This window comes from Vulpes vulpes, chromosome 1 (genome assembly GCF_048418805.1).
Source record: "Vulpes vulpes isolate BD-2025 chromosome 1, VulVul3, whole genome shotgun sequence".
NCBI lineage: Eukaryota > Metazoa > Chordata > Mammalia > Carnivora > Canidae > Vulpes > Vulpes vulpes.
In genome coordinates, this window is record NC_132780.1 from 13,747,612 (window position 1) to 13,771,908 (window position 24,297).

General features: G+C 44.9%; 1 protein-coding gene across 2 annotated transcripts in view; it reads left to right on the top strand.

Moving 5' to 3' along the window:
- Window positions 1–4,007: 4,007 nt before the first annotated feature.
- Window positions 4,008–24,297, top strand: part of ARHGAP35 (Rho GTPase activating protein 35) — a 132,124-nt gene continuing 111,834 nt past the window's right edge. Inside the window, exon 1 of one of the 2 annotated variants that reach the window (XM_026013918.2) lies at window positions 4,008–4,519. The gene's annotated coding sequence lies outside the window, so the exon portion shown is untranslated. Of the gene's footprint in view, window positions 4,520–6,777; window positions 6,860–24,297 lie in introns of those variants that run through there. The other variant, XM_072755486.1, reaches the window with a different exon arrangement.

The following is a 24,297-nucleotide window of genomic DNA, read 5'->3' on the forward strand; positions in this document are numbered from 1 at the left end:
CTGAGCCACCCAGGGATCCCTAAAAGACATATTCTAGACTGTCATAACAGCAGTGTTCTTAATACCCCCAAGGTGGAAATTACCCAGATGCTCGCCGAAACTAGAATGGATCAATATATTTTATTTCATTCACATGGTGAAATACTACGCAGCATTGAGAATGAAAGATCTAGCTACACACAGTAACGTGGATAAGTCTAACAACGTGGATTAAAAGAGTCCACTTGCACAATTTCATTTATATAAGGTATAAAAACGGGCAAAACTAATCTACAGCCCTAGAAATCGGGATAGAGGTTTTCATCGTGAAGCGGAGGGAGTGACTAGAACGGGTTGGAGGGGGGGTTCCTGAGCGATTGGTCACATTCTGTGTTTTTATCTGGGTACAGGTTGGGGGGGGTGTCTTTGTGAATTATTCATCGGGCTGTACAGTTGTCATTTGTGTCCTTCTCCGTTCCATATTTCAATTTTCAAGTTCTATAGAAATGGAGAGATTTGTCATCCATCCTTCCATCAGATATGTAGTGCGTGCCCACTGCGCGTCCAACCACTGGCGGGGCGGCGGGATCCCGCAGTGCATCCGAGCATCCCCGCCTTGCGTTCCTTCCCCGCGATTGGCTGCCCTTCCGACCAATGGCGAAAGAGTTCACCGCTCTCTGCCATCCCTCGCGGCCTCAGCTAGACGCAGCTTCCCGGCTTCGGATTGTAGGAGGCGCTGTGAGCTCACTGACTTTTGGACGAGCGCAGACCTGGTCCCCACCCTCTGTCAGATTCTTTTCACGCTCTGAGAAACGTAGAGAGAATTTCCTCCAGCACATTCACCCTCTTTGCAAAACTCTTTTGGGGATTTTTTTCTGGCTGTGCATTTCTCCAATTAGGGTCCAGAACCCCAGGCCCTGCCTTGTACCTACGCTGCTACTTTGGGTGGTGTGACGTCCAGTCCTCGGGGCCTTTCAGGGTGATGCTTGGGAAATCTTGACAGCGGCCCAGGCCAGCAGTCGGCACTTTTCTCTGTCAGCTAATTGTTTACTCGGTTGTTTATTTATCCTGGAGTGGAAGCTAGCCGGGTGTGCGGGGGCGGCTGCCCCCAGGGAAGCCTGCTTCCTGTGGTTGGCTTGCTCAGCTAACACTGGCCCTCCAGTGCACAGGAAAGAATTGGAGAGCTGGGAAGGCTCTCCTTGAGAGTTCTGAACGAACGTTCACTCAAGGAAACACTGCATGAGCCCTTGCCTCGTGCCTGGACCTGTGCTGGACGCATCAGCATTGACTCAGACAGCCCCTGCTCTGCGCTCACTGGGTTCGCAGTCCGCTGGGACAGAAGGACCCGTCACTAGACAGGGACGGTCCAGGATGGTCAGGGATTGTATGGAGGATCCAACAGGGCTATGGGAACGTAGAGGGCGTGCCTGAACCAGCCTGTGGGTTAGGAGGGCCTCCTGGAAGAGGGGTCATATGAACTAGCGTCTCAAAGATAGGTAGGAGTTACTCATTAGACAAGAATTGTCTTTTCAGCCATCTCCTTTGTTTAGCATGGGATTTATTCATTTATTTATTAATAAGTATTTATTGTGGGCTATTTGCCAGACTGAAGAACTAGCCAGACAGAACTCCTGCCTTCAGAGGGCTCACACATAAAATGGTGATACCAATACAGAATTTCAAGCCCTGGTGGAGTGCCATGAAGAAGCAATAAGTGTGTAGTCATCTGACCTCCACTGCCTGAGGTTTAATTTCAAATCTGCCACTGACTAGCTGTGTAACTCTCTGTGCCTTAGTTTAGTAGAACCATAACCACTATAATCTACTCATAAGATGTTGAGAATTAAGTGAGTTAATATGTTTAAAGTGTTTAAAATGTCGCCTAGCATAAAATACTGTTTTCATCAAATAAGGACTCAAGCCAAATCTGGGAAGCCACTTTAAGGAAGTGATTTTTTTTTTTAAATTTTTATTTACTTATGATAGTCACAGAGAGAGGGGGGGGGGCAGAGACACAGGCAGAGGGAGAAGCAGGCTCCATGCACCGGGAGCCCAATGTGGGATTCAATCCCGGGTCTCCAGGATCGCGCCCTGGGCCAAAGGCAGGTGCCAAACCGCTGCGCCACCCAGGGATCCCTGAGGAAGTGATGTTAAGCTGGGCATTGAAGGACAGGGTAGAGTTGACAGGCTCCAAAAGACAGAGAGGGACATCTAGGTCCAGCGGGAAACCAGTCTTCTTTATTCTAGGTGCTGCCAGTTCACAGTCTTTCTAAGAATTGGACAACCTGAACATGGCATTAGAGTTATAAAGACATATTAATTTGAGGTGGGGAATCCCTCAAGTGTTCCCTTGTTCCCTCAAGTGATCTAAAAATCATTTACAAACTAAGGTTTGTGGTGACAGCCTAAAGAAAACCTGGGCCACACACTTGATTGGTTTGGCTCACAGTACTTAAAAAGCAACAAAAATACACAACTAAAAACCGGATTATATACATAAAAAAAATGCTAAGTCAGAAAAGTCAAGGGAAAGGACTCTGATCAATAATAAAAAAAAACTTTATTTAATGGGATACTTTAAAACTTGAGGGCATAAAGGGTGCCTGGATGGCTGTCAGTAGAGCATGCGACTTGATCTCTGGATTGAGTTCGAACCCCACGTTGGGTGTAGAGATTTATTTATTTTTTAAAGGATTTATTTTTATTTATGATAGACACACACAGAGAGAGAGAGAGAGAGAGAGGCAGAGACACAGGAGGGAGAAGTAGGCTCCATACCGGGAGCCGACGCGGGACTCGATCCCAGGACTCTAGGATCGCGCCCTTGGGCCAAAGGCAGGCGCCAAACCGCTGAGCCACCCAGGGATCCCCAGTTTTTTTTTTTAAGATTTATTTATTTTTATTTATGATAGACACACACAGAGAGAGAAGAGATTACTTTAAAAGAATAAATAAAACGTCAGTATTTGTAATTGTGCCTATCAATTTTTCTAAAGTAATACTTTTTAGCACTTTACAAATCTATCTCATTTAATCCTCTCAGCAACCCTACGAGGGAGGTACGACGATTATTCCATTTTGTGTATGAAGAGACTGAGAAAAAAAAAAAAACAACACGCAAAATGCAGTAGAAAACAGCCTTTCTTCACGCATTCCGTAAATATTGACTCCATGCCCAGAACGCTCATCTTCCACCATGCATACTTCCGGAGGGGTCCCAGAGGAACCCCTCCTCAGTTCAGAAGAACTCAAGGGTTACAGCAGTGCCCCTTCCCATCATTACTGTTTACCCTGCACGGGCCAAAACTGACATTTGATTTGCAGTCATTTGCACAATGCTGACTCGGAGGTCAGGGCTGCGTGCAGGAGCGGACCCCTGTCTCTCTCCCGGGCCTGGGCGATCACCGAATCCAGAACAAGTCGTATCAACGGGCGCGCTGCCCGCACATTTTCTTCCCTGCGGAGGGAAAGAGCACGCGCTCCCGAGCCCTGCCCCTCCTTCCGGAACGACAAATTGCTAGGCTTGGATTGGGCTGGGGAGGGCCACGCCTCCTCGTGTCCTCCAATCAACTCCCTCGCTGGGTGTTCTCCCTTCCCTTCAGCCCCGCCCCACCGCCCCACGTTACGTCGCTCCATCTCACCTCCTCCGTTATCCCAGGGGCTGAGGCTCGCGCGGCAAACCCACCTCCCCTTACCTCCCATTGGCTGGTCAGGTCCCGCGCGAGCGGGATCGCGCCCTTCGCCCCCGCCCCCAAAGCCGGGCCATGCCTCTCCCCTCCCGCTTTCTCCACGAGCCCCCGCAAGGAGGGGTCGGCTGCTTCTGGCGCGCGCAAGAGCGCGCGCGACTCCCGCGGGCCACTCCCTCCGCCTTGCGCCAGGCAGTCCCTCCCGCGCACGCGCACTTGCCCGCCCCATTCCCTTTGCCTGCTCGCAGGCTCCCTGGTTGCTGTCTCGTGCCGCAGCCACCGCAGTAGCGGCATTCCTTTGGGGCGCACGCGCATTATGGTCTCCGCGCTCGTTCCCAGCCAGAGGCCGCGGTAGTGGCACTGAGCCCCTTGGGCGCATACCGCCCTCACTTCGTCTCCTGCCCGGCGCCGGTCATCCTCTGGCGGCGCGCACCCCGGGGCCGTTATCCTCTTGCAACGGTCCGCACGCTACGCACGCGCAGTAGCGAGGAGCGCGCGCGCGCGGGAGCGGCGGCCGCAGGAAGGAGGCGCCGCCGTCGCCATTGCGAAGGAGGGAGGGAGCGAGCGAGCGAGGCTGGTCCGCCCTCCCCTGGTTCCCGCCCCTCCCCCCTTCCCCTCCCCGCCCCCCCGCCCCGAGGGAGAGCCGCGGCGCGGCGGGAGGAGGAGGTGGAGGAGGCGGAGGAGGGAGCCTGCGAGGGAGGGTCCGCCCGGCCCCCCGCCGCCGGAGCCGCCGCCGCCGCCGCCGCCGCCGCCTCAGCCGCCGCTGGACGAGGAGCAGCAGAACATGGCGCCGGGGCCGCCGTCGTCGCTGCTGGGATCCTGGAGGCCGGAGCCGCGCTGAGGGCGCCCAGCTGGTGAGTGCGCGAGCTCGCGGGCCCCGGCGGCGAGGCCGGGCGCCGCCCCGCTGCGGGGTCCAAGGGGAGGCGGGGACCGCGGGGCCCGGAGCCCGCGAACAATGGAGGAGCCGGAGGGGGAGGGGAGGGAGCGGCCCCCCAGGCCCCCCGGGCCCCGCCGTCCCCGCTGCTTCGCGCTGCGGCCCGGCCCGCGGGGCCCGCCCGCCCTTTTGGACCTGTCCCTGCTCGCCCCAGGCCTGCTGTCCCCGCGTCTGCCCCCACCTTCCGACCCATTTGGGATCTCGGTGTCTGTCGCGGCCACCCCCTCCTCACTTAAGCCACTCTGCTCCCAATTCTGCACCTCCCCCTTCCCTCTTCCGCCCTCGGTAGTGCCCTTCGCCCCTCCAGGACTCTACAGTGCTCTTGGGACCCACCTCCTCAGTGACCCTTCTGCATCCCTGAATTCTGGACCTTCACTTTGGGATTCGTGACCCTCCTGCCCCTCTTCGATTCTACTCTCACCACCTTCCAGATCTGTTGCCTTCTTTGACCCGTTTACTGTTATCCGCCCTCTGTTGCACCCCCAGGAACTGTCCCTTTAGGACCTGCAGTTCCACCTCCTTGGAGATCCATCTGAGACCTTGTTCGTCTTGGCACTGCTTGCCCTTAGGTCTCCTTGGAGTTAATTCCACCTCCCTCTTGGGCTCTACTGCCCACTTGGGGGCCTGCTGCACCCCAGGGATATTCCTCAGCTCTCCGACCCTTCCATGCCTCATTTCGGCCCCTTGCCCCCTCTCGGACTCAGATGCACCATGCTTGCCTCCTCCGCTTCTCAGATCTTGCTCCCATTTGCCATTCAGACCTTTATTTCTCTTCCAAACCTTTCTACCTTTCCGATCTGCCCTTTGCCCAATTTCAGATCTTGCTGTGCCCCTAACCTGCTTGCTTTTCGACTCTGCCTTCCATGAAGCAGCCTCCTCCCCTCCCAAAACCCTGCAGCTCTCATTTCTGCCATTCACTTCTCTGACCTCCCTAACTCAGCCTGCCCGCAGCGTCCGTGCTGCCCTGCAGGCCCCAGTTCTGCCCAGTGTTCCTGCGGTTTCCTCTTCTCTCCACCTCCTCGTTGGCACTGTAGAGCTGTCTCATTCATTCGCTCCCCCTTTCTTTGACCTGTTTCCCCTTCACTTGTTCTCTGCTTGAGATCTGCTTCTAGCCTCCTCTTTGCTCTGAGTCCTCTCCTCTCTATTTTGGCTCTTCTTAAACTTGCCCTTTACCTTGGTAAATCTTTGATAACTTCCCTGACCCATCACCCCTTTCCTTCCCATTTTGCTGCATCTCACAGACCTGCCCCAGATCCTTTTTTGCATCTGCTCAGCTCTGTCCCATCCGCTCTAACGTTTTCCTCCCAGCTCTGCCCTTTTTGGAGCTGTCCACTTGCCCACCTATCTTTTTGACCCATTTTAACTTTACTATAGCTGTTCCCTCTTGGAATGGTTTCTTTAATCCTGGTCTTCCTGTAATTGTATCCCACCTGTGTTGTCTCTTAATTCTGGTTTTCCACCTGGACCTCCTTCTCCCCCCACCATTTTGATTCAGATCTCAACCTCCACTCTTTCCTTTCTTGTATTTGTTCTCCCTCCTTTGTCCTTTTACCTTCTTTTTGAGTTCTTCTTCTCCCAGTTCTGCCCTATAGTAAAGAGATCTTCTCAACCATTTTTTCCTATCACTGGCTGCCTCCCCACTCCCCAGCTCCCTCTTGGAGCCATCTCAGTTCTTGGATAGATTTTCCCTCTGCTTTTGGTACCCATTTCCCAATTCTGTTCCTTGTTGACTTGTTTCCTCACCTTTTCTTTCCCTTTGTATCCTGTCAAGCATCTTCTTTCCTGTTTGGTTCCTGTCAGGCTTGTTTCTCCCAGCTCCCCACCCTTGACCCGCCCATTCCCACTGAGTGCTTCCCCTCTTGAGGCTTGTGTTCCTCTAGCATCGAGTCTTCAGCATTCAGAGGAGAAGGGTCTGAGTTGAGCCTAGGGTTCTCTAGGCTCTGGTGTAGGCTGCAGATTCACTTGGCACCCTCACCCTCAGGGTTTTATTCCCAGAGATCCTGTGAGATCTGGGTAGATAGGTGGGGGTTGGTTGGCTGGTTATAGCTCTCTGGAGTCTTGGGAGTGTCTCCCCCATTTTCCCTACTTCTACCAAGGTTAGTGGTGGTGAGGGGGTAGATCTCTTTCCATTGCCCCATTTTTTTTTTTTTTCCTCCTCTTTTCTATCTTGCTCCCCAGCCCGTTTCAGATCCCTGGACTTTGCAGCTTTGTGTCCTTCGAGACAGTGTCCTTCGAGACAGGAGAGTGCAGCTGCTCACAGGTCATTCTTTTAATTCCCTCCCTCCTTCTCTGAGCTATTGTAAAGAGACAGTTGTACCCTCTCCCCCCTTCCACCTCCAAGGCCTTGGGAGAACTTAGAAGTGTGCTTTTTCCCCCTTCTCCCCCACCCCCACCCCATGACAGTCTTATTTTTGTTTTATCTCTGGCTGGGGAAATGCTAGTTCTCAAGTTCTCCCCAATCCCACTGGGGGTTATGGCCACATTTGGTGTTTACTGCTCTGGGGCTGCAAAAGCTGCAGTGTTGCCTTCCCTAATGGCCTCTGGTTTGTAGTGTGACCTTTGGGAGGGTGGGCTTATTTCTTTTCACCTCTGCCCCAGGAAGGCTCCAGCTTCCTGGTCTTAAATAATTAGGGCCTGAGTTTGGAAAGCCCGTTGTGGTTGTTTGTGGAAAGAGAGAGTGCCAAGTGTCACTCAGATTTCTGCCCTCTGGTGTTGCAGGCGCTCTCCACCAGGGGAGCTGAATGCCTCTGGGCAGATCCTTGCTGGAGTTGGGGGTGGGGGCGCTCTTTGGTGTAGAAGTATGTGGGTGGGCCCTGACATTCTCCAAGCCTTGTGAGTGACCTGATTTGGTAGAGTGAGGAAAGGGTGCCAGGAACTGGCTGATACGATGAGATTTTTTGGTTTTATTACCTGAGAAATGTACCTTAGCTGTGGAGCTTTTTCTTCAGTGATCTTATGATAGGGGTGGGGTTTAGGAAATTTATTCAGAGAAAGAGGTGTTTTTTTTGCAGAAAAGCCATCTAACCATTTTTTGTCCTTGGGAAAGAGAACCTTTGTATGTTCTAGGTTTATTTATTTTATTTCTTAAGTAAATCAAAAGCCTGATTTCCCCCGCCCCCCCTTTCGCGTGGCCCAGGGCAATTGCATATTAAAACAGCCATCCAGCTGTGAAGGAACATTTACTGGAAGGACTTTATTTCTTAACTGAGCTATGATCAAACTTTGTTTACTTCAGCACTTATTTAGAAATAGTTTTGTGTGAACACTTGAAATAAAAAAGCGTTCACTCTTATCTACAGAATTGGACCATTGACTCCTCAAATTTTAGGGTATTTGTATATGATATAGTAAAAGAGGGACTAGATCATAGATCTAGTAATTCCCGTAGCTTCTGAGTTCTTCGGACTTTAAATTTTTTTTTTTTAAGATTATATTTATGAGAGAGAGAGAGAGAGAGAGAGAGAGAGGCAGAGATACAGGCAGAGGGAGAAGCAGGCTCCATGCAGGGAGCCCAATGTGGGACTCATCCTGGGACTCCAGGATCATGCCCCTGGCCGAAGGCAGGAGCCAAACCGCTGAGCCACTGAGGGATCCCCAGGACTTTAAATTTTCTGACAAGAGTCTGGTGATTTTAATTATCTATAGTGTGTGTCTTCATCATTATTGACTTAAGAATTTCAGTTCATCTGGTCCATTCATTTTTGAATTTTGGCCTTGTGAATCATCATTCATTCTATGAATTTATTTTAGAGTTTATGTTTTCCATGTTGGTATAAATAATTTTCTTCTTTTTTAAAAAATATTTATTTATTCATGAGAGACATACGGAGAGAGAGAGGCATAGACACAGCCAGAGAGAGAAGCAGACTCCATACTGGGAGCCCCATGCGGGACTGGATCCCAGTCCTGATCCTGGGACTCCAGGTCATGCCCTTGGCCAAAGGCAGAGACGCTCAACTGCTGAGCCACCCAGGATCCTTTGTTTTTTATTCTTAATGGGGAAGTAATAGCTAATTAAGAAGACAACTGTGTGTGCAGCACTGCTGAAATTTGTGTTTTAGAGTTTTTTAACATCATTGGCAGCATAGAAAGTTTCTTCATGGCCAAAGCCAAAGTTTATATAATTTGAAGAGAGGAGACAGAACAACAAAGGACTGAGTTTTCTTCCTAAACTGGTAACTGCTGTTACAAAGATTGTCATGTTTCTCTAATGGTAGCAGAGACTCCAACCTCAGTGTCAACATTTGCTTTCATGATGGAATTGGGTGCTACAGAAATCTGAGGTGGTAGCCTTGGCCTTCTGGAACAGTTAACATGCCAGTTGGGGGTGGGGTGTGGAGCAGGAGATAGCAGTAGATGACTCTTCAAGTAGCAGATCTTCAGGGGCTCCTGCAGTGCCTAGAAAATCTCTGTAATACTAGTCTGATCAAAGTTTTTCTCTTCCTTTTTTTTTTTTTTAACTATTCTTTTGACCATATCCCCCTTTTCTTTTTCTTTTTTCTTTTTCTTTTTTTATATCTCCCTTTTCTTTTCCATCTTCTTGGCACAATAAGGCCAAAGCATTTAGGATAGTTAAAAAATAATCAGAAAATAGTCATTCTTCTCAATACATGTTACTTGGAAGAAGTTGTCCGTGTGTAAATCCATGGGCCTGATGGTAACTTTTGGTAAAGGACAGTCTAGGAGAAGTGAGGGATTCACAGATGACTGTAAAACTGCAGCCTCATAGGTGTTTCTTCAGTCTTTGTGTGATAGGAAGATACAGCAGGTCAATATAGAGATTGACATGGTGAGAGAGTGTTTGTCCATCTCCCTCTAGTCTCTTCTGTTTTCACATCTTCAGTTTGTGGGGGCCTTCTGAGAGGTGGTAAGCTTCCTGCAGGGCCTTCCTGTGATCCACTATGACTATTGTCATTCACCACCTGGGTGTCTTAATTTACCCAGTCTGTGTGACATTTTATTGACCATCTAGTCTAGTTGTTTAAAATTTCCTTTTTACACTATATGAAATACAGAAGCTTGGAGAGTCTTGAAGAGGAAAGGTGACTAGCAGAAATCCCTTGGATTTGGAGCAACACAGCTTGAAAACCTGTCCCTAGTCTAGAATCCTGATTTACAGCTGGGAAAATGAACTTGCATGGAGCATGGTAACAGTTTTCCTGTCATAACTGAAGGAATATTGGAAGTAGAGGCAGAAGGCCTTCTGGTTTAGGCCTTAACCTAATTCGTGGGAACCTTGAACAAATCACTTCACCTCTCTGGGTTTCACATTCCTAGTATGAAGTCTAGTGTGCTGTCCAGCTCTGGTTGTAGAGTATTGTCCTGGACCACATACCAAGTTAGAGCTGGGACTGGGACTAGACTCCTGGTCCTGCTCTTTACCCCTCCATCGCCTCCACCCCTCCCCTTCATCTCCACATCAATCCTGTGGCCCAAATTGGGGGTAAGGGCTCTTTCTCTGAGGGATGCAGTAAATTGAACTGGATCGCCTTTGTTGTATACTTTTTTCAAACATAAACACCGTCTCTTTTTCAGCCATTCATGTGAAAATTAGTTTATAATTTTGGGGGAGAGGGGCACCCAGATTGTATTCACTACATAAGTAAAACCATATACCTCTTTTATTTATTTATTTATTTTTTTTTTTTTCATATACCTCTTTTAAAAGCAATATAGAATCTTTCAAGCTGAGTCATTGTTGACCTACGCTCTCAAATAGCTGTGTCTGAATAGCACTTGAATTGCTAGTATTAAGAAATGCAAACAAATCATTCATGTTCATCTTCCTGGAAGTTTATTTCTATTTAATTTTTGATACAATGCTTTAATGAGGTTTTGTCTATGAAGAATTCTTGAAAATAACTTTTGGCATCTGTCAGTCTGATTTTCATTTATTTGCTTCTATGGTGCTAAGAAGCACCATTAAGTTGATATATTAGCAGAGAACCAGGTACTTTCAGCCATGAACCATCATCACAGGAAAGTAATATTTACTTTAGTTGAAAATAGCCAGACTTGCCTATCTCCTTCATCTTCCTTTATTGAAATGAACATTTTCATTTTATGAAATTTGTGGCAGTTGTGACTGTTGCATTATGCATCTGTGATATTTCATACCTTTTTTGCTCTCCTAGTGTGCATTCTTACCTGGAAAATGTCCTTTTGCTGGTCACTATGGTAATATTTGCACTTAGAAATCAAATTTGAACAACTGAAGGCAGCTTCCTATGGTGTAAAGAATATTGAATTGATAATGAAGAATCTCTGGTCTAGCTCCAGCTCTGCTGCTTACTAGCTGTATGACTTTGGCCAAATCATTTTCACTTCCCTGGGCTACAGTTTCTTCATTTGAAAACTGAAGGGATTATACTAGTTGGTTCCCATTCTGCCTTATTTTATAGATAATAATACTTGATTGTTTCCGCTTTCCAAGTAGTAAACTCCTTGAGGGTGTTTCTTTTATATCTTGTCACACCTAGCAAAATACTTTATATATAGTAGGCCCTACTACATATATGTTGATTGAACCCAAACAAGTGCCAAAGCCTTTTTTTCTCTTTTGTAGGGGTAGGTGGGTGGAGAGATGTGCACCAATGATAATGGCCATTTTTAGGCTTTAAACTCTCAGAGGGCAAGCCCTCCTGGTCATCATTTAATTCTCATATATACATAATAGAAGTATCCTAACCAGGGTTACACAGCTGAGAGGTTGAGAGCTGTGTTATAAATCCGTGTCTGTCTTATTTCAAGATCTGTGTTTATTAGTGCCTTGTTTCTTTGGGATATAAGAATAAGCTATAGGTTCATCCTCTTAAAGAATTTATAGTCAGTTGTGAATGATTAGCTATATGTAATGTAGGGTGGGTTGAGGGGAGTAAATGTTGAATAGAGTATTCTGATGAATTTGTGTTCTTTTTTTTTTTTTTTTTTTAAGATTTCATTTATTCATGAGAGACAGAGAGAGATAGAGGCAGAGACATGGGCAGAGGGAGAAGCAGGCTCCCTGTAAGGAGCCCGATGCAGAGGACTGGAGCCCGATGCAGAGGACTCCGATCCCAGGGCCTGGGATCATGCCCTAAGTCAAAGGCAGATGCTCAACCGCTGAGCCACCCAAGTGTCCCTCAATTGAGAAAACTTTGGGCAACTAGGAATGTATAGGCAAAACTACACCTAGCCCCTTGACTTATTTGTGTGGAACTTACTACAATGCTTTTTTCAAAAACTGGGAATCAGAAAGTTATTAAATAATGTTAGGATGAAAATATGCTGGGCAGCTACAGCTAACAGCCTCTTGAAGTGTAAAAAACTTAAAAAAAAGTTTTTTCCATTTAAAAGAAAGGTCAGAATCATGGCTTCATCTATTGTATCCTGCAGTACTTAGGAATAAGACAAAAGAAAATGATTACCATTAATTGCCGTGGGCAATTAAAAAGGATTCTTTGTTCGGTAACAAATTGTGTACAAACGAAAGCCAGTACTGCATTAATACAAGATTATTAGATTCTCAAAATCTGTATCTTTAACTAGAGTGGCTTTCACTTCAAGGGAATTATTTCACTGGGAGTAGTATACTTTTAAATGTTTGATGATAAAAGTATCACTAGGTCTTTATTTTCCAAAAATGTTAGGTTTGTAGGTAGAAGCCTGGTGGATGCTACTTTTGTGATACAATTTTTTTTTTCTCTCTCCCTCTTTTTTTTTTTTTTTTAAAGATTTTATTTATCCATGAGAGACACCCAGAGAGAGGTAGAGACATAGAGAAGCAAGCTCCCTCTGGGTAGCCCAATGTGGGACTTGATCCTGGAACCCCGGGATCATACCCTGAGCTGAAGCCAGACACTCAACCACTGAGCCACCCACGTGCCCTTTGATATCATTTTTTTTTTAAATATTTTATTTATTTATTTATGATAGACATAGAAACAGAGAGAGGGGGGCAGAGACACAGGCAGAAGGAGAAGCAGGCTCCATGCCGGGAGCCCGACGCGGGACTTGATCCCGGGACTCCAGGATCACCCCTGGGCCAAAGGCAGGCGCTAAACCGCGGAGCCACTCAGGGATCCCTGTGATATCATTTCTAATGACCTGAAATAATTGAATACTTTTTGAATGCTGGTGACTTCTCAGAGATTTTTTTCCTCTGATTGATAGATAAATCACTAGAGGAATGCAGATAAAACCTTTGGTAAATGAGGAAAAAGGGGAAAGGGCTTCTCAGGGCTTAGGCAGTGAGTGAGTCTCTGCCAATTGGTGTATGCCCAGCATTAGCCAACATCCATAAAGGCTTAAGTGGCAACATTAGCTTACATACTTGTGATTTCTTTTTTTTTTCCCCATAGCTGTAATTTCATGTTCTGTGTGAATACAAGGAATACATATATTTTCTCCCATACAGATCCTCTTTAAATTTTTTTCTTTTTTTTTCCAACAATTTTTTTTCAGGTTTTTAAAAATTTATTCATGAGAGACACAGAAAGGCATAGAAACAGGCAGAGGGAGAAGCAGGCTCCCTATGGAGAGCCCGATGCAGGACTCGACTCCAGGACCCCGGGATCGTGACCTGAGCCAAAAGCAGACACTTAAGCAACTGAGCCACCCAGGCATCCCAAATTTTTAGTTTTTATTAAAAAAAAATTAAGGTGCAACTTACATGTAGAAAAGTACATAAATCTGAAAGTGTACCTTTCTGAATTTTCTACATATTGTCCAGACCTCTTTTTTGTATGAGGCATCACTTCCTTTTCTACACACTTCTTAAGTTGAAATTTATTTGAGCATCTCCATGTGTGAGGCATTTTAAGTCTTGATTTTACTAAAGGAATGTGAATTGTATAGAGTGATGTTTGTAACTTTTCCAAGTTTGTTAAGGTTACGTATCTGATAAAGAATGGGATAATAGTGGAACACCTGGATGGCCCAGCAGTTGAGAGTCTGCCTTCAGCTTAGGGTGTGATCCATCGAGTCCCATATCAGGCTCCATGCGTGGAGGCTGCTTCTCCCTCTGCCTGTGTCTCTGCCTTTCTCTATGTCTCTCATAAATAAATAAATAAAATCTTAAAAAAAAAAAAAAAAGAATGGGATAATAGTGATCTGGTACAAATTACCACAAGTGACAAAAGCATTCTTTTAATAACAGATCTTCCCTATTTGTGTTGTAATTCCAGAGTTTTTGGGTCTCTGTTTGCTGGGAATTAAAAGGAAATAGGTAGTGGTCACTGCTGGTGGTATATGATCAGGACTGTCAGGCACAAAAACTTGGTGTGAACTTTCTGGAAAGCATTTTGGCAGGGTTTTATTTAAAATTTTTAAAATATTTTATTTATTTATTCATGAGAGACACACAGAGAGAAAAAGAGGCAGAGACACAGGCAGAGGGAGAAGCAGGCTCCACACAGGGAGCCTGACATGGGACTCCATCCCTGGTCTCCAGGATCAGGCCCTAGGCTGAAGGCGGCGCTTAAACTGCGGAGCTACCCGGGCTGCCCTTGGCAGGATTTTAAGACATAAAATCCTTGATCAACTTATAGGAATCTAGATGGACCAAGAAATCGAGATGAGGACCAAGATTATATACAAAGATCTTAACTATAGTGATGTGTATAAAAAATAAACAATTTAAATATTTTAACCTTAGGAGAATGATTGCTTTATTGAAAAGTATGGAGTCATTTTTAAAAAGGATGTTTTTTGGAGAATTCTTGACGTGGGAAAGTACACACAAAATAAAATTAAGTATGAGAAAAAAGCAGGATATAGAACTATAAACAGTATGATTCCAGTTGTTTTAAAATATATATGGGAAAAAGCAAAAGCAACATGCTAAAGTGCTGTTTGTATTTATCTTTGTGTTGTAGAATTTTGAGTGAAATCTTTTCCTGAGTTTTTCACAATGATTTTACTATTTTTTAACAAATGTTTTTTTTCTTTCTTTTTCCCTGTATGGTTATGTTATGTTTGGTGTTTATTATAAACACATGAAGGAAAAATTGAGCTGAAAAGCAAGAAATTAGTCGTTGTGAGATCTGGTGGACTCTAGTGCCTTTGAAGGTTAAGGCAGTCACCCTTTCTTAGAACAATAATTAAATTATTAGCAGCATTACCAGTTAATAGCAACAGCATGCTCATTGTGTACCAGGAGACTACCAAGTGTTCCCTCTATTCTCTTCACAATAACCCTCTGAGGTAGGTGGTATTTCATTTTGTAGCCAGGGAACTGGGGCTTCCATAGGGGACTTGCCCAAGGTCACGCAGCTGGTATAGCTGAGGCACTGTGGTTCAGAGCCTTGGCCCTGTACTTACTCCTGCGGTGTGCTATCCATTTCATAGAATTGAGTGCACCCCCGAGATGAGAAGAACTTTTAAAGTCTGCTTTGTGGCTGATAGGATAGCTGACCCCTCTGTTCTCTTTTCAGCAAGGTGCCCCCCTCCACATGGCTTGTTTTAAGAGAGAGAATCTATTCGTATATTACTTTCTCTTTTCTCTCTCTCTCTTTTTTTTTAAATTATTTATTTATTTATTTATTTATTTATTTATTTATTTATTTATTTATTTATTCATAGAGACACAGCTAGAGAGAGAGGCAGAGACACAGGCAGAGGGAGAAGCAGGCTCCATGCAGGGAGCCCGATGTGGGACTCAATCCCGGGGTCCCCAGGATCAGCCCTAGGCTGCAGGCGGTGCTAAACCGCTGCGCCACTGGGGCTGCCCTACTTTCTCTCTTTTCTCAGTCAAAATCGAGAATGGACATGACATACATTAGTTTTATCTTCCCTTTTATGAAACCAAGATTCTTTTAAGATGTAAATAATTTAGGGCTATTAAGTCAAAGAGGGAACAGACTACTTTGTAGTTCCAGAGGATAGAGATCCAGGGAGACAAGTTTCCTTTTTCCTCCCTGTTCAACCAATATTTGGGTGTCTACACTGCTGAGAGTCCTAGTTATATGGAATATGCCTCCTTCTCCCTCAGAGAGTTTATATGCCATTTATTAAAACAAAAGCAGGGACACCTGGGTGGCTCAGCAGTTTAGTGCTTGCCTTTGGCCCAGGGCATGATCCTGGAGTCCAGGGATCGAGTCCCACATCAGGCTCCCTGCATGAAGCCTGCTTCTCCCTCTGCCTGTATCTTTGCCCCTCTCTCTCTCTCTCTCTCTCTCTCTCTCTTTCTCTGTCTCTCATGAATAAATAAATAAAATAAAAAACAAAAAACAAAAGCAGTTCTTCCCTTACAGGTAACACAAGGAACACCCTGTTTTGGTACCAGAACTTTAAAAATTTAGAAGGCCTATGGCCTGATATATCCATCTATCCCCCCCCCCCCCCCCCCACCAATCTTATCTTAAAAAATTAGGTGTGACCAAACATTTCAACAAGAGCACGGACGTTTACTTGGAAGATAGATTTCATCTTGTTATGAGAAAGAACTTTTTAATAACATGGTCCAAGTTCATGTTTTATTTCGAATAAGAAGTAATTTGGGAGATGTAAAATGTTACTGTTTTTATTGTTGTTAATTAACAAGACGTTTCTGCACACAGACACACACACACAGACACTTATTTATATACTGGTCATTCTTTCCTGAAAGAGAATACCAAAAGACCTGATGTTTAGTTGACATATGAGGGGGTTTACATTCACACATCAAGAAGAAATTGCAAAATAGCTTTGGATTTTTTTTTTTCTGTTTTGTTCTCCCATTTCTTCTGTGAACCTGCTACATTTATCCTAGAACATGTCCGTAGGAACATAATATTTGTTGAATTAAAGGTATATACATTTGGGCAGTCCGGATGGCTCAGCAGTTTAGCTGCTGCCTTCAGCCCAGGATGTGATCCTGAAGACCCAGGATCGCGTCCCACGTCAGGCTCCCTCCATGGAGCCTGCTTCTCCCTCTGCCTGTGTCTCTCAAGAATAAATAAATAAAATCTTAAAAATATATATACATGATTTTATTTATTTATTCGTGAGAGACACAGACATAGGCAGAGGGAGAAGCACACACTCCACAGGGAGCCTGATGTGGTACTGGATCCCAGGACCCCAGGATCACGCCCTGAGCCGAAGGCAGACGCTCAACTGCTCAACCGTTGAGCCACCCAGGCGTCCCTAAAGGTATACATTTTAGAGAGAAACCAGGGTGTGTGTGTGTGTGTGTATGTGTGTGTGTGCAGTGGGGAGGGGGGAGGCAGTCTTTCAGTTCTTTGATTCTTGGGATTCCTCAAGCTATGTAAAGAACCCTTTCTCCTGTCGGTTTTCATTTTGATTCATACCAACTTTGTTACCTTGGACAAGTAATATATTTTAATTTAAATTCTTGTCCATAAAATGAGCCTCAATACCTGCTCTTGTGTTGTGATTCTAGATTTTTTTGAGAAGTAAATGCCAAGAATGAACGTGGAAGCCCCATAAGGTTGGAAGGCCTTTCAGTTTTCTGGGAGAATGGAAGAGAACAATTTGGTTAATTAAACCGTTTAAGTAACCAGAGTATTGTAGCACTACAAAGGCAGCATGCTGGTATTTTGACTCAGCAGAGCAGTACATGCTATTGATGTGTTATCTTGTAACTTGCCCCCAGGTAGCAGTCAGTTTTAGGGTCTTATCAGTAAGTGTCTCACACGTCTAAATGTTATAGGTCATAGGCCAAATAGCAGTGGTTGAGGTCTGTTTGCTTTCACAATGTTAGGACTGAGGCCTCAGGTATTCTCATCAAGGCACATGGGCCTCCCTTGGAGTCCCCGTCCTACCTCTTCCCAGCTCTGTGCTCTTAGACAAGACACTTAAACTTTAGTGCCTCAGGCACCTCATCTATAAAAAGGGGAATATAGTGGTGTCTACTCTCAGACTCACTGTGCAATTAAAATGGGTGGTATATTTAAGAAGCTTAAAATAATGCCTGGGTCATGGTAAATGCTCTGTTAATGTCATTATTAGTGTAGTGGTTCCTGGACTTGGGTTTTATAGACTAGTTGAATACAGTAGTGGGAAAACACGTACAAATTTACTAATTTGTAGTTTTTCCAAGGAGGGCATTAAAAAATAAATGAGAAACTCTCCTTTTATTAAAAATGAGATCCATTGTCAGAATAAAAGGTAGTAGCCTTTCTCAAGGAAGTTGGCAACTGTATATAGACATATGTAAAAAAAAAAAAAAGACATATGTAGGTATATATTTTTATTATTTTTGTTATTTTAAATATTTATTTATTATTCATGAGAGGCACAGAGAGAGAGAGGCAGAGACACAGGCAGAGGGAGAAGTAGGCTCCATGCAGGGAGCCCGATGTGGGACTGGATCCTGGGTCTCTGGGATTACACCCTGGGCCGAAGGCTGCGCTAAACTGCTGAGCCACCCATATATATTTTTAGATCTCATTTTTACGTAGATTGAGTAAAACTTTGCCACAGGCCAGCACCAATAATGTATGATTAGGTATTTAGGCAGACAGACATAAATTCATGACCCACTCCTCCTTTTATTTTGTCACCTTAAATGAGCTGTTGGACTTCCTGAGTTTTCTCCTGTGTAAAATAAAGATACTAATATCTGCTTCACTGGGTTGTTGTGAGAAACTGAGGTAATGAATGAAATGTTTGGCATATAATAAGTGCTAAATTGATAGGCATTGTTATTCTCACATAGGAAGTTAAATATTCATTGGGATCCAGTTGAGTGATATCCACAGTGCTGGGTGCCATTGGGAAATTCAAGAAATTAGGTGTTGTGCAGAAGTCTCTTGCAAGGTATCCTCTGCATCTTTTCCTCTCATTTATTCTCTCAACGAGTCATGAAACGAAAACCTGACTGTTGCATTCCCTTGGTTAAAAACCTTTAGTGCTTTTCTATTGCCTTCTAAAGTGCTTGACTTGTCATGGGTGCCTAATTAATGCCTGAATGAAGGATAGAGTAATCTAGTTGTGCAGACCAGAGAGATTTTTGGAAAAAAAAAAAAAAAAAAGAACACTGATACACTAAGTAAGCATATTGGGGGTCCAGAGCTAGATCCTGGAGCTTGGAGTTCTAGCAGCTGTCCTCTATGGCTTTGGGCATTTGAATAGCCTGTAGGACCGGGTTGGAAGGTGTCTGCAAAAGCTTGCTCAACCTGGAACAGATGATACTTTTCAGACCGCCCCTCCTCATCATATGACAGTCTGCACAACATCCCTCTTCCCTGTGAGCTCACCCCTAGGGAAATCCTTTTCCTTTCCATCAAGTGAAGCTAGGTCCTCAGAGACTCCTGCAGTAATAACCAGTGTTTCCTTAGTCCTTTCCATACGCCAGGCATTGTTTATGCACCTTATATATAGTAACTCAAGTATCAAGGAATACACATAAATAGCCCTCAGAAATAGGTACTTTCCTTGTATCCATTTTATGGATAAGGAAACTGAGGCAGCACATGTTAGGTAGTGCAGTCAGATTCAGAAAATAGAACGTTACACCTCCCCCTTCCACCTGCAAAGGACCAAATTTTTTTTTATTTTATTTTATTTATTTATTTGAGAAACAGAGAGACAGGCAGAGGGAGAAGCAGGCTCCATGCAGGGACCCCAACATGGGACTCAATCCTGGGTCTCCAGGATCATGCCCTGGCTGAAGGTGGCGCTAAACTGCTGAGCCACCCGGGCTGCCCTTTTTTTTTTTTTTTTTTTTTTTTTATTCCTACATTCATGATAGACACACAAGAGAGAGGCAGAGACAGGCAGAGGGAGAAGCAGACTCCATGCAGGGAGCCTGATGTGGAACTTGATCCCGGGACCCCAGGATCACGCCCTGGGCCCAAGGCAGGTGCTTAACTGCTGACCCACCCAGGGATCCCCAGGACCAAATTTTTATACAGTTCTCTACTGGGTTGGTTTTGTGTGTGTGCTTTCTTTTCTCTTTCTCTCTCTTTGGGAGTTAATCACCTTCAATTCACATATTGACCTCGATTATTGGGAAATGTTTCTCCCAATGAAAGTTATTTGGATGAGCATAGTGCATTCTTTGGTTTGTCCCCTGATCCTTAGTTCAGCTTACCTGTTAAAGATTTCCAGGATGATCTGGCAGTGAATTCCAGTTCTGTTTTCCCTTTTCCTTTTTTAGTGAGATCCTAATTGGACTTCATCATCTGTTTTTCTCATTTTATGGTATTTGCATCTAAGTTTATCTCAGCAAAATACAGATCAAAGCCTATCACCCAATTCATTTTTATATTGTCTCCTTTAAAGTATCTTGCTTTTGGTTTTTGGGGAATTGCCCTGGAAATTTTGGTATTGCATGATGCAGGGAAGGGTCAGTGTCATCTGCTGTCTGTCACCAGCCAGCCCGGAATGCTCACTTTAATACCCATTTCAATATATACGTGTCTTTCTGGAAACCTTCCCCAGATCCTCCCTCTCTGTTTCCCAGGTCTGAATTAGCATTAGGGCTTCTTTGTAGATCAGCCTTAATAGAACCTTCTGCACCATTTTTTATGTATCTACTTGAACTCAGCTAGTGGGACTGAGAAACTGAATTTTAAATATTACTTAATTTTTTAAAAAATATTTAAATTTTTTTTTTTTTTTTTTTTTTTATGATAGTCACAGAGAGAGAGAGAGAGAGAGAGGCAGAGACACAGGCGGAGGGAGAAGCAGGCCCCATGCACCGGGAGCCCGATGTGGGATTTGATCCCGGGTCTCCAGGATCGCGCCCTGGGCCAAAGGCAGGCGCCAAACCGCTGCGCCACCCAGGGATCCCCTTAAAAAATATTTTTAAAGATTTATTTTATTTTTATTTATTCATGAGAGACAGAGAAAGAGGCAGAGACACAGGCAGAGGGAGAAGCAGGCTCCATGCAGGGAGCCTGATGTGGGACTTGATCCCAGGTCCCCATGATCATGCCCTGGGCTGTAAGGCAGTGCTAAACCGCTGAGCCACCGGGCTGCCCTTAAAAAAGATTTTATTTGAGAGAGAACATGAGTGAAAAGGGAGAGGGAGAAGCAGACTCCCCACTGAGCAGGGAGCTGACATGGGGCTTGATCCCAGGACCTGGGGATTATGACCTGAGTGGAAGCTGCCTTCCCTTAACCCACTGAGCTACCCAGGTGCCCCTACTTAATATTTTTAAAATATATTTTTAAAAATATTTTATTTATTTATCCGTGAGAGACCTGGAGAGAGGCAGAGACATAGGCAGAGGGAGAAGTGGGCTTCCTGTGGGGAGCTCAATGCAGAACTTGATCCCAGGACTCTGGGATCATGACCTGAGCCAAAGGCACATGCTCAACCAGTGAGCCACCCAGGTGCCCCTCCTATGTATTTGATGAATGTTTGACAGGAAGCCCTCACTGGCTGAAATAATAAGGAAAATTAAAATATTCCTTAAATTCTTTTTTTTTTTATTTTTTAAATTTATTTATGATAGTCACAGAGAGAGAGAGAGAGGCAGAGACACAGGCAGAGGGAGAAGCAGGCTCCATGCACCGGGAGCCCGACGTGTGATTCGATCCTTGGTCTCCAAGATCCCGCCCTGGGCCAAAGGCAGGCGCCAAACTGCTGCGCCACCCAGGGGTCCCTATTCCTTAAATTCTACCTTGCAGGGATAACCATTGTTAACAATTATGTTTGTTGTCTTTTTTTTTTTTTAAAGACCAACTTTTTAAATTTTTATTTGACAGCACAAGCAGAGGGAATGGCAGGCAGAGGGAGAGGGAGCCTGACGTGGGGCTCTATCCCAGGACTCTGGGATTATGACCTGATCCAAAGGCAGATGCTTAACCTACGGAGCCACCCAGGCACCCCCAATTGTGTTTTAATTGTAGAAAAAATTGCCAGTTTTCATTGACATTGCAGTGATTTCTGCACAGGATTCATCTTTGATTCTAAAAATCAACTTTTTAAAAAAGTTTATTTTAGTAATCTCTACATCCAGTGTGAGGCTTGAGCTCATGACCCTGAGATCAAGAATCGCATGTTCTTCTGACTTAGCCAGCCAGGTCCCCATCTAGAAATCAACGTTAATTAAGGTTGTTGCAGGTTGGGAACCCTGGGTGGCGCAGCGGTTTGGCGCCTGCCTTTGGCCCAGGGTGCGATCCTAGAGACCTGGGATCGAATCCCACATCGGGCTCCCGGTGCATGGAGCCTGCTTCTCCCTCTGCCTATGTCTCTGCCTCTCTCTCTCTCTGTCTGACTATCATTAAAAAAAAAAAAGAAAAAGAAAAAAAAAAGGTTGTTGCAGGTTTGGGAATTTTAGGAGATGGAGGCTTAGAATGCAGGTCAGAAACGTAACAGAAATAAGTATGACTAATTTTGGTTAAGTGCCTTTATAAAGACTGTTGTGACATAATGGAATTCTGTCCTAACTCTTAGAGTTCTTAGTGAAAATCTAGGAAAGAGGATGAATCATCCTTCTTTCCTCTTCCATAGCCCAGATGATTTTGCCAGCATTTTGTTTTGAGGATGAGTTGAACGTTCAGGAGATTTTGGCTTGACTCCTTGAGGTGATTAGGGTATCTGGAGAAAAGAAATTATAAAGGGATTTATTACTTGCTAGCAAGATTGAAGAAGTAGAAACGGATCTGCTTGAATTTATTTTCCATTGTAAAAGCATTTCCTTAAGACAAATTCTAAATCTAAAGTCATTTCAAAATAAGTTGTTGTTGTGTTGTTTAGTTGTGTGTGTGTGTTAAGCCAAGAAGAGCAAAAGCATTTGAGGGCTGTGACTTTAGGAAGGGGTAAGCGTACATAAATTCGGCTTATATAAGGGCCCTCCAGGAGTTCTGCCTGTCTCTGTCCACTTCCCTCAAATTCAGTGTTCCACCCACGTCAAGTGACTGTAGCTCTCCCAGATATCCTGCTTCTGGGTTTTTTGCATATACTGTTTCCTTTTTTTTTTTTTTTTTAATTTTTTTTTTTTTAATTTTTATTTATTTATGATGGTAACAGAGAGAGAGAGAGAGAGAGGCAGAGACATAAGCAGAGGGAGAAGCAGGCTCCATGCACCGGGAGCCTGATGTGGGATTCGATCCCGCGTCTCCAGGATCGCGCCCTGGGCCAAAGGCAGGCGCCAAACCGCTGCGCCACCCAGGGATCCCTACTGTTTCCTTTTATCTGGGATGTTCTCCTGCTACTCCCATCCCAACCAAACCAACCAAAAAAAAGCTTAACTAATTTCTTTTAAGTGTCTAGATCTGGCTTAGATTTTATTTCTCTCAGGAAGCCTTCCCTGACCGACCTTTAGTCTGAGTTTGCCCCTGATGTCATGGTACTTTTTTTTTTTTTTAAGATTTTTTTTTTTTTTTTTTTTATTAGAGAGAGAGAGAGAGAGACAGGCGGAGGGAGAAGCAGACGCCATGCTGGGAGCCTGATGTGGGACTTGATCCCAGGTCTCCAGGATCACACCCCGGGCTGAAGGCGGCGCTAAACCGCTAAGCCACCGAGGCCGCCCAGTACTTCTTATTCTGATTGAATTGCCTGTTTTCTCTTTCTCCAACTACATCTGAAGCTCCTTGAAAGTAGATGCTGTGCTTTTCATTATTTTATCTCTAAGCATGTGGCTCAGTCGGTTAAGCATCTGACTTTTGATTTTGACTCAGGGACCTGAACCTGTGTTGAGTTCTGCACTGGGCATGGAATTGGCTTAAGATTCTCTCTCTCCACCTCGCCCACTCTCTTTCTTTCTCAAAAACCCCTCCCAGGGGATCCCTGGGTGGCGCGGCGGTTTGGCGCCTGCCTTTGGCCCAGGGCGCGATCCTGGAGACCCGGGATCGAATCCCACATCGGGCTCCCAGTGTATGGAGCCTGCTTCTCCCTCTGCCTCTCTCTCTCTCTCTCTGTGACTATCATTAAATTAAAAAAAAAAAAAACCCTCCCAAAACAAAAAACAACAACATATAACCTAGAGATTTAAGTATCTTTGATGTTCAGGAGATGTTGTTTTCTTTCCTTTCCTTTCCTTCTTTTTTTTTTTTTTTTTTTTAAAGATTTTATTTATTCATGAGACAGAGAGAGGCAGAGACCAGGCAGAGGGAGAAGCAGGCTCCATGTAGGGAGCCCGATCGGGACCCGATCCTGGGACCCCAGGATCATACCCCGGGCCGAAGGCAGGAGCCAATCGGCTGAGCCACCCAGGGATCCCCTGGAGATGTTTCTTTCTTTATTTTTTAAAAAATATTTTATTTATTCTTAAGAGACACAGGCAGAGGAAGAACCAGGCTCCTCGAGGGGAGCCTGATGGGGGACTTGATCTTGATCTTTAGTTCTATACCCTGAGCCAAAGGCAGACTCTCAACCACTGAGCCACCCAGGTGTCCCCAGGAGATGTTTCTTAAGTAAATAGCTCCACAGTAAGGGCATCTTGCTGGCTCACAGTTGGGGGAGCATGAGACTCTTGATCTCAGGGTTGTGAGTTTGAGTTTCAGCCCCACATTGGGTGTTAAGATTACTTAGAGAAAAAAAAATTTATATAAAAAACTCCACAACTTTTAAAAGCTTTTTAAAAAGCTTCCACAAGAAGCAGGACTTCTCACATCCTCTCAGGCTCCACTGGCAGTTTTGCTCATGCTTTTAAGGAATGGTGGCTGTCTGTAGTTTACTGTAAACCAATATATGTGCCATAGATGGCCAAATCCCTGCCATAAAGAAGACTACAGAGATGAGAAAGCACATTTTTTTACAGGCTTATTCTTGTATATCAAGCTCCAGGAATCCAATTTAGGTAAATATTTTATTTATTT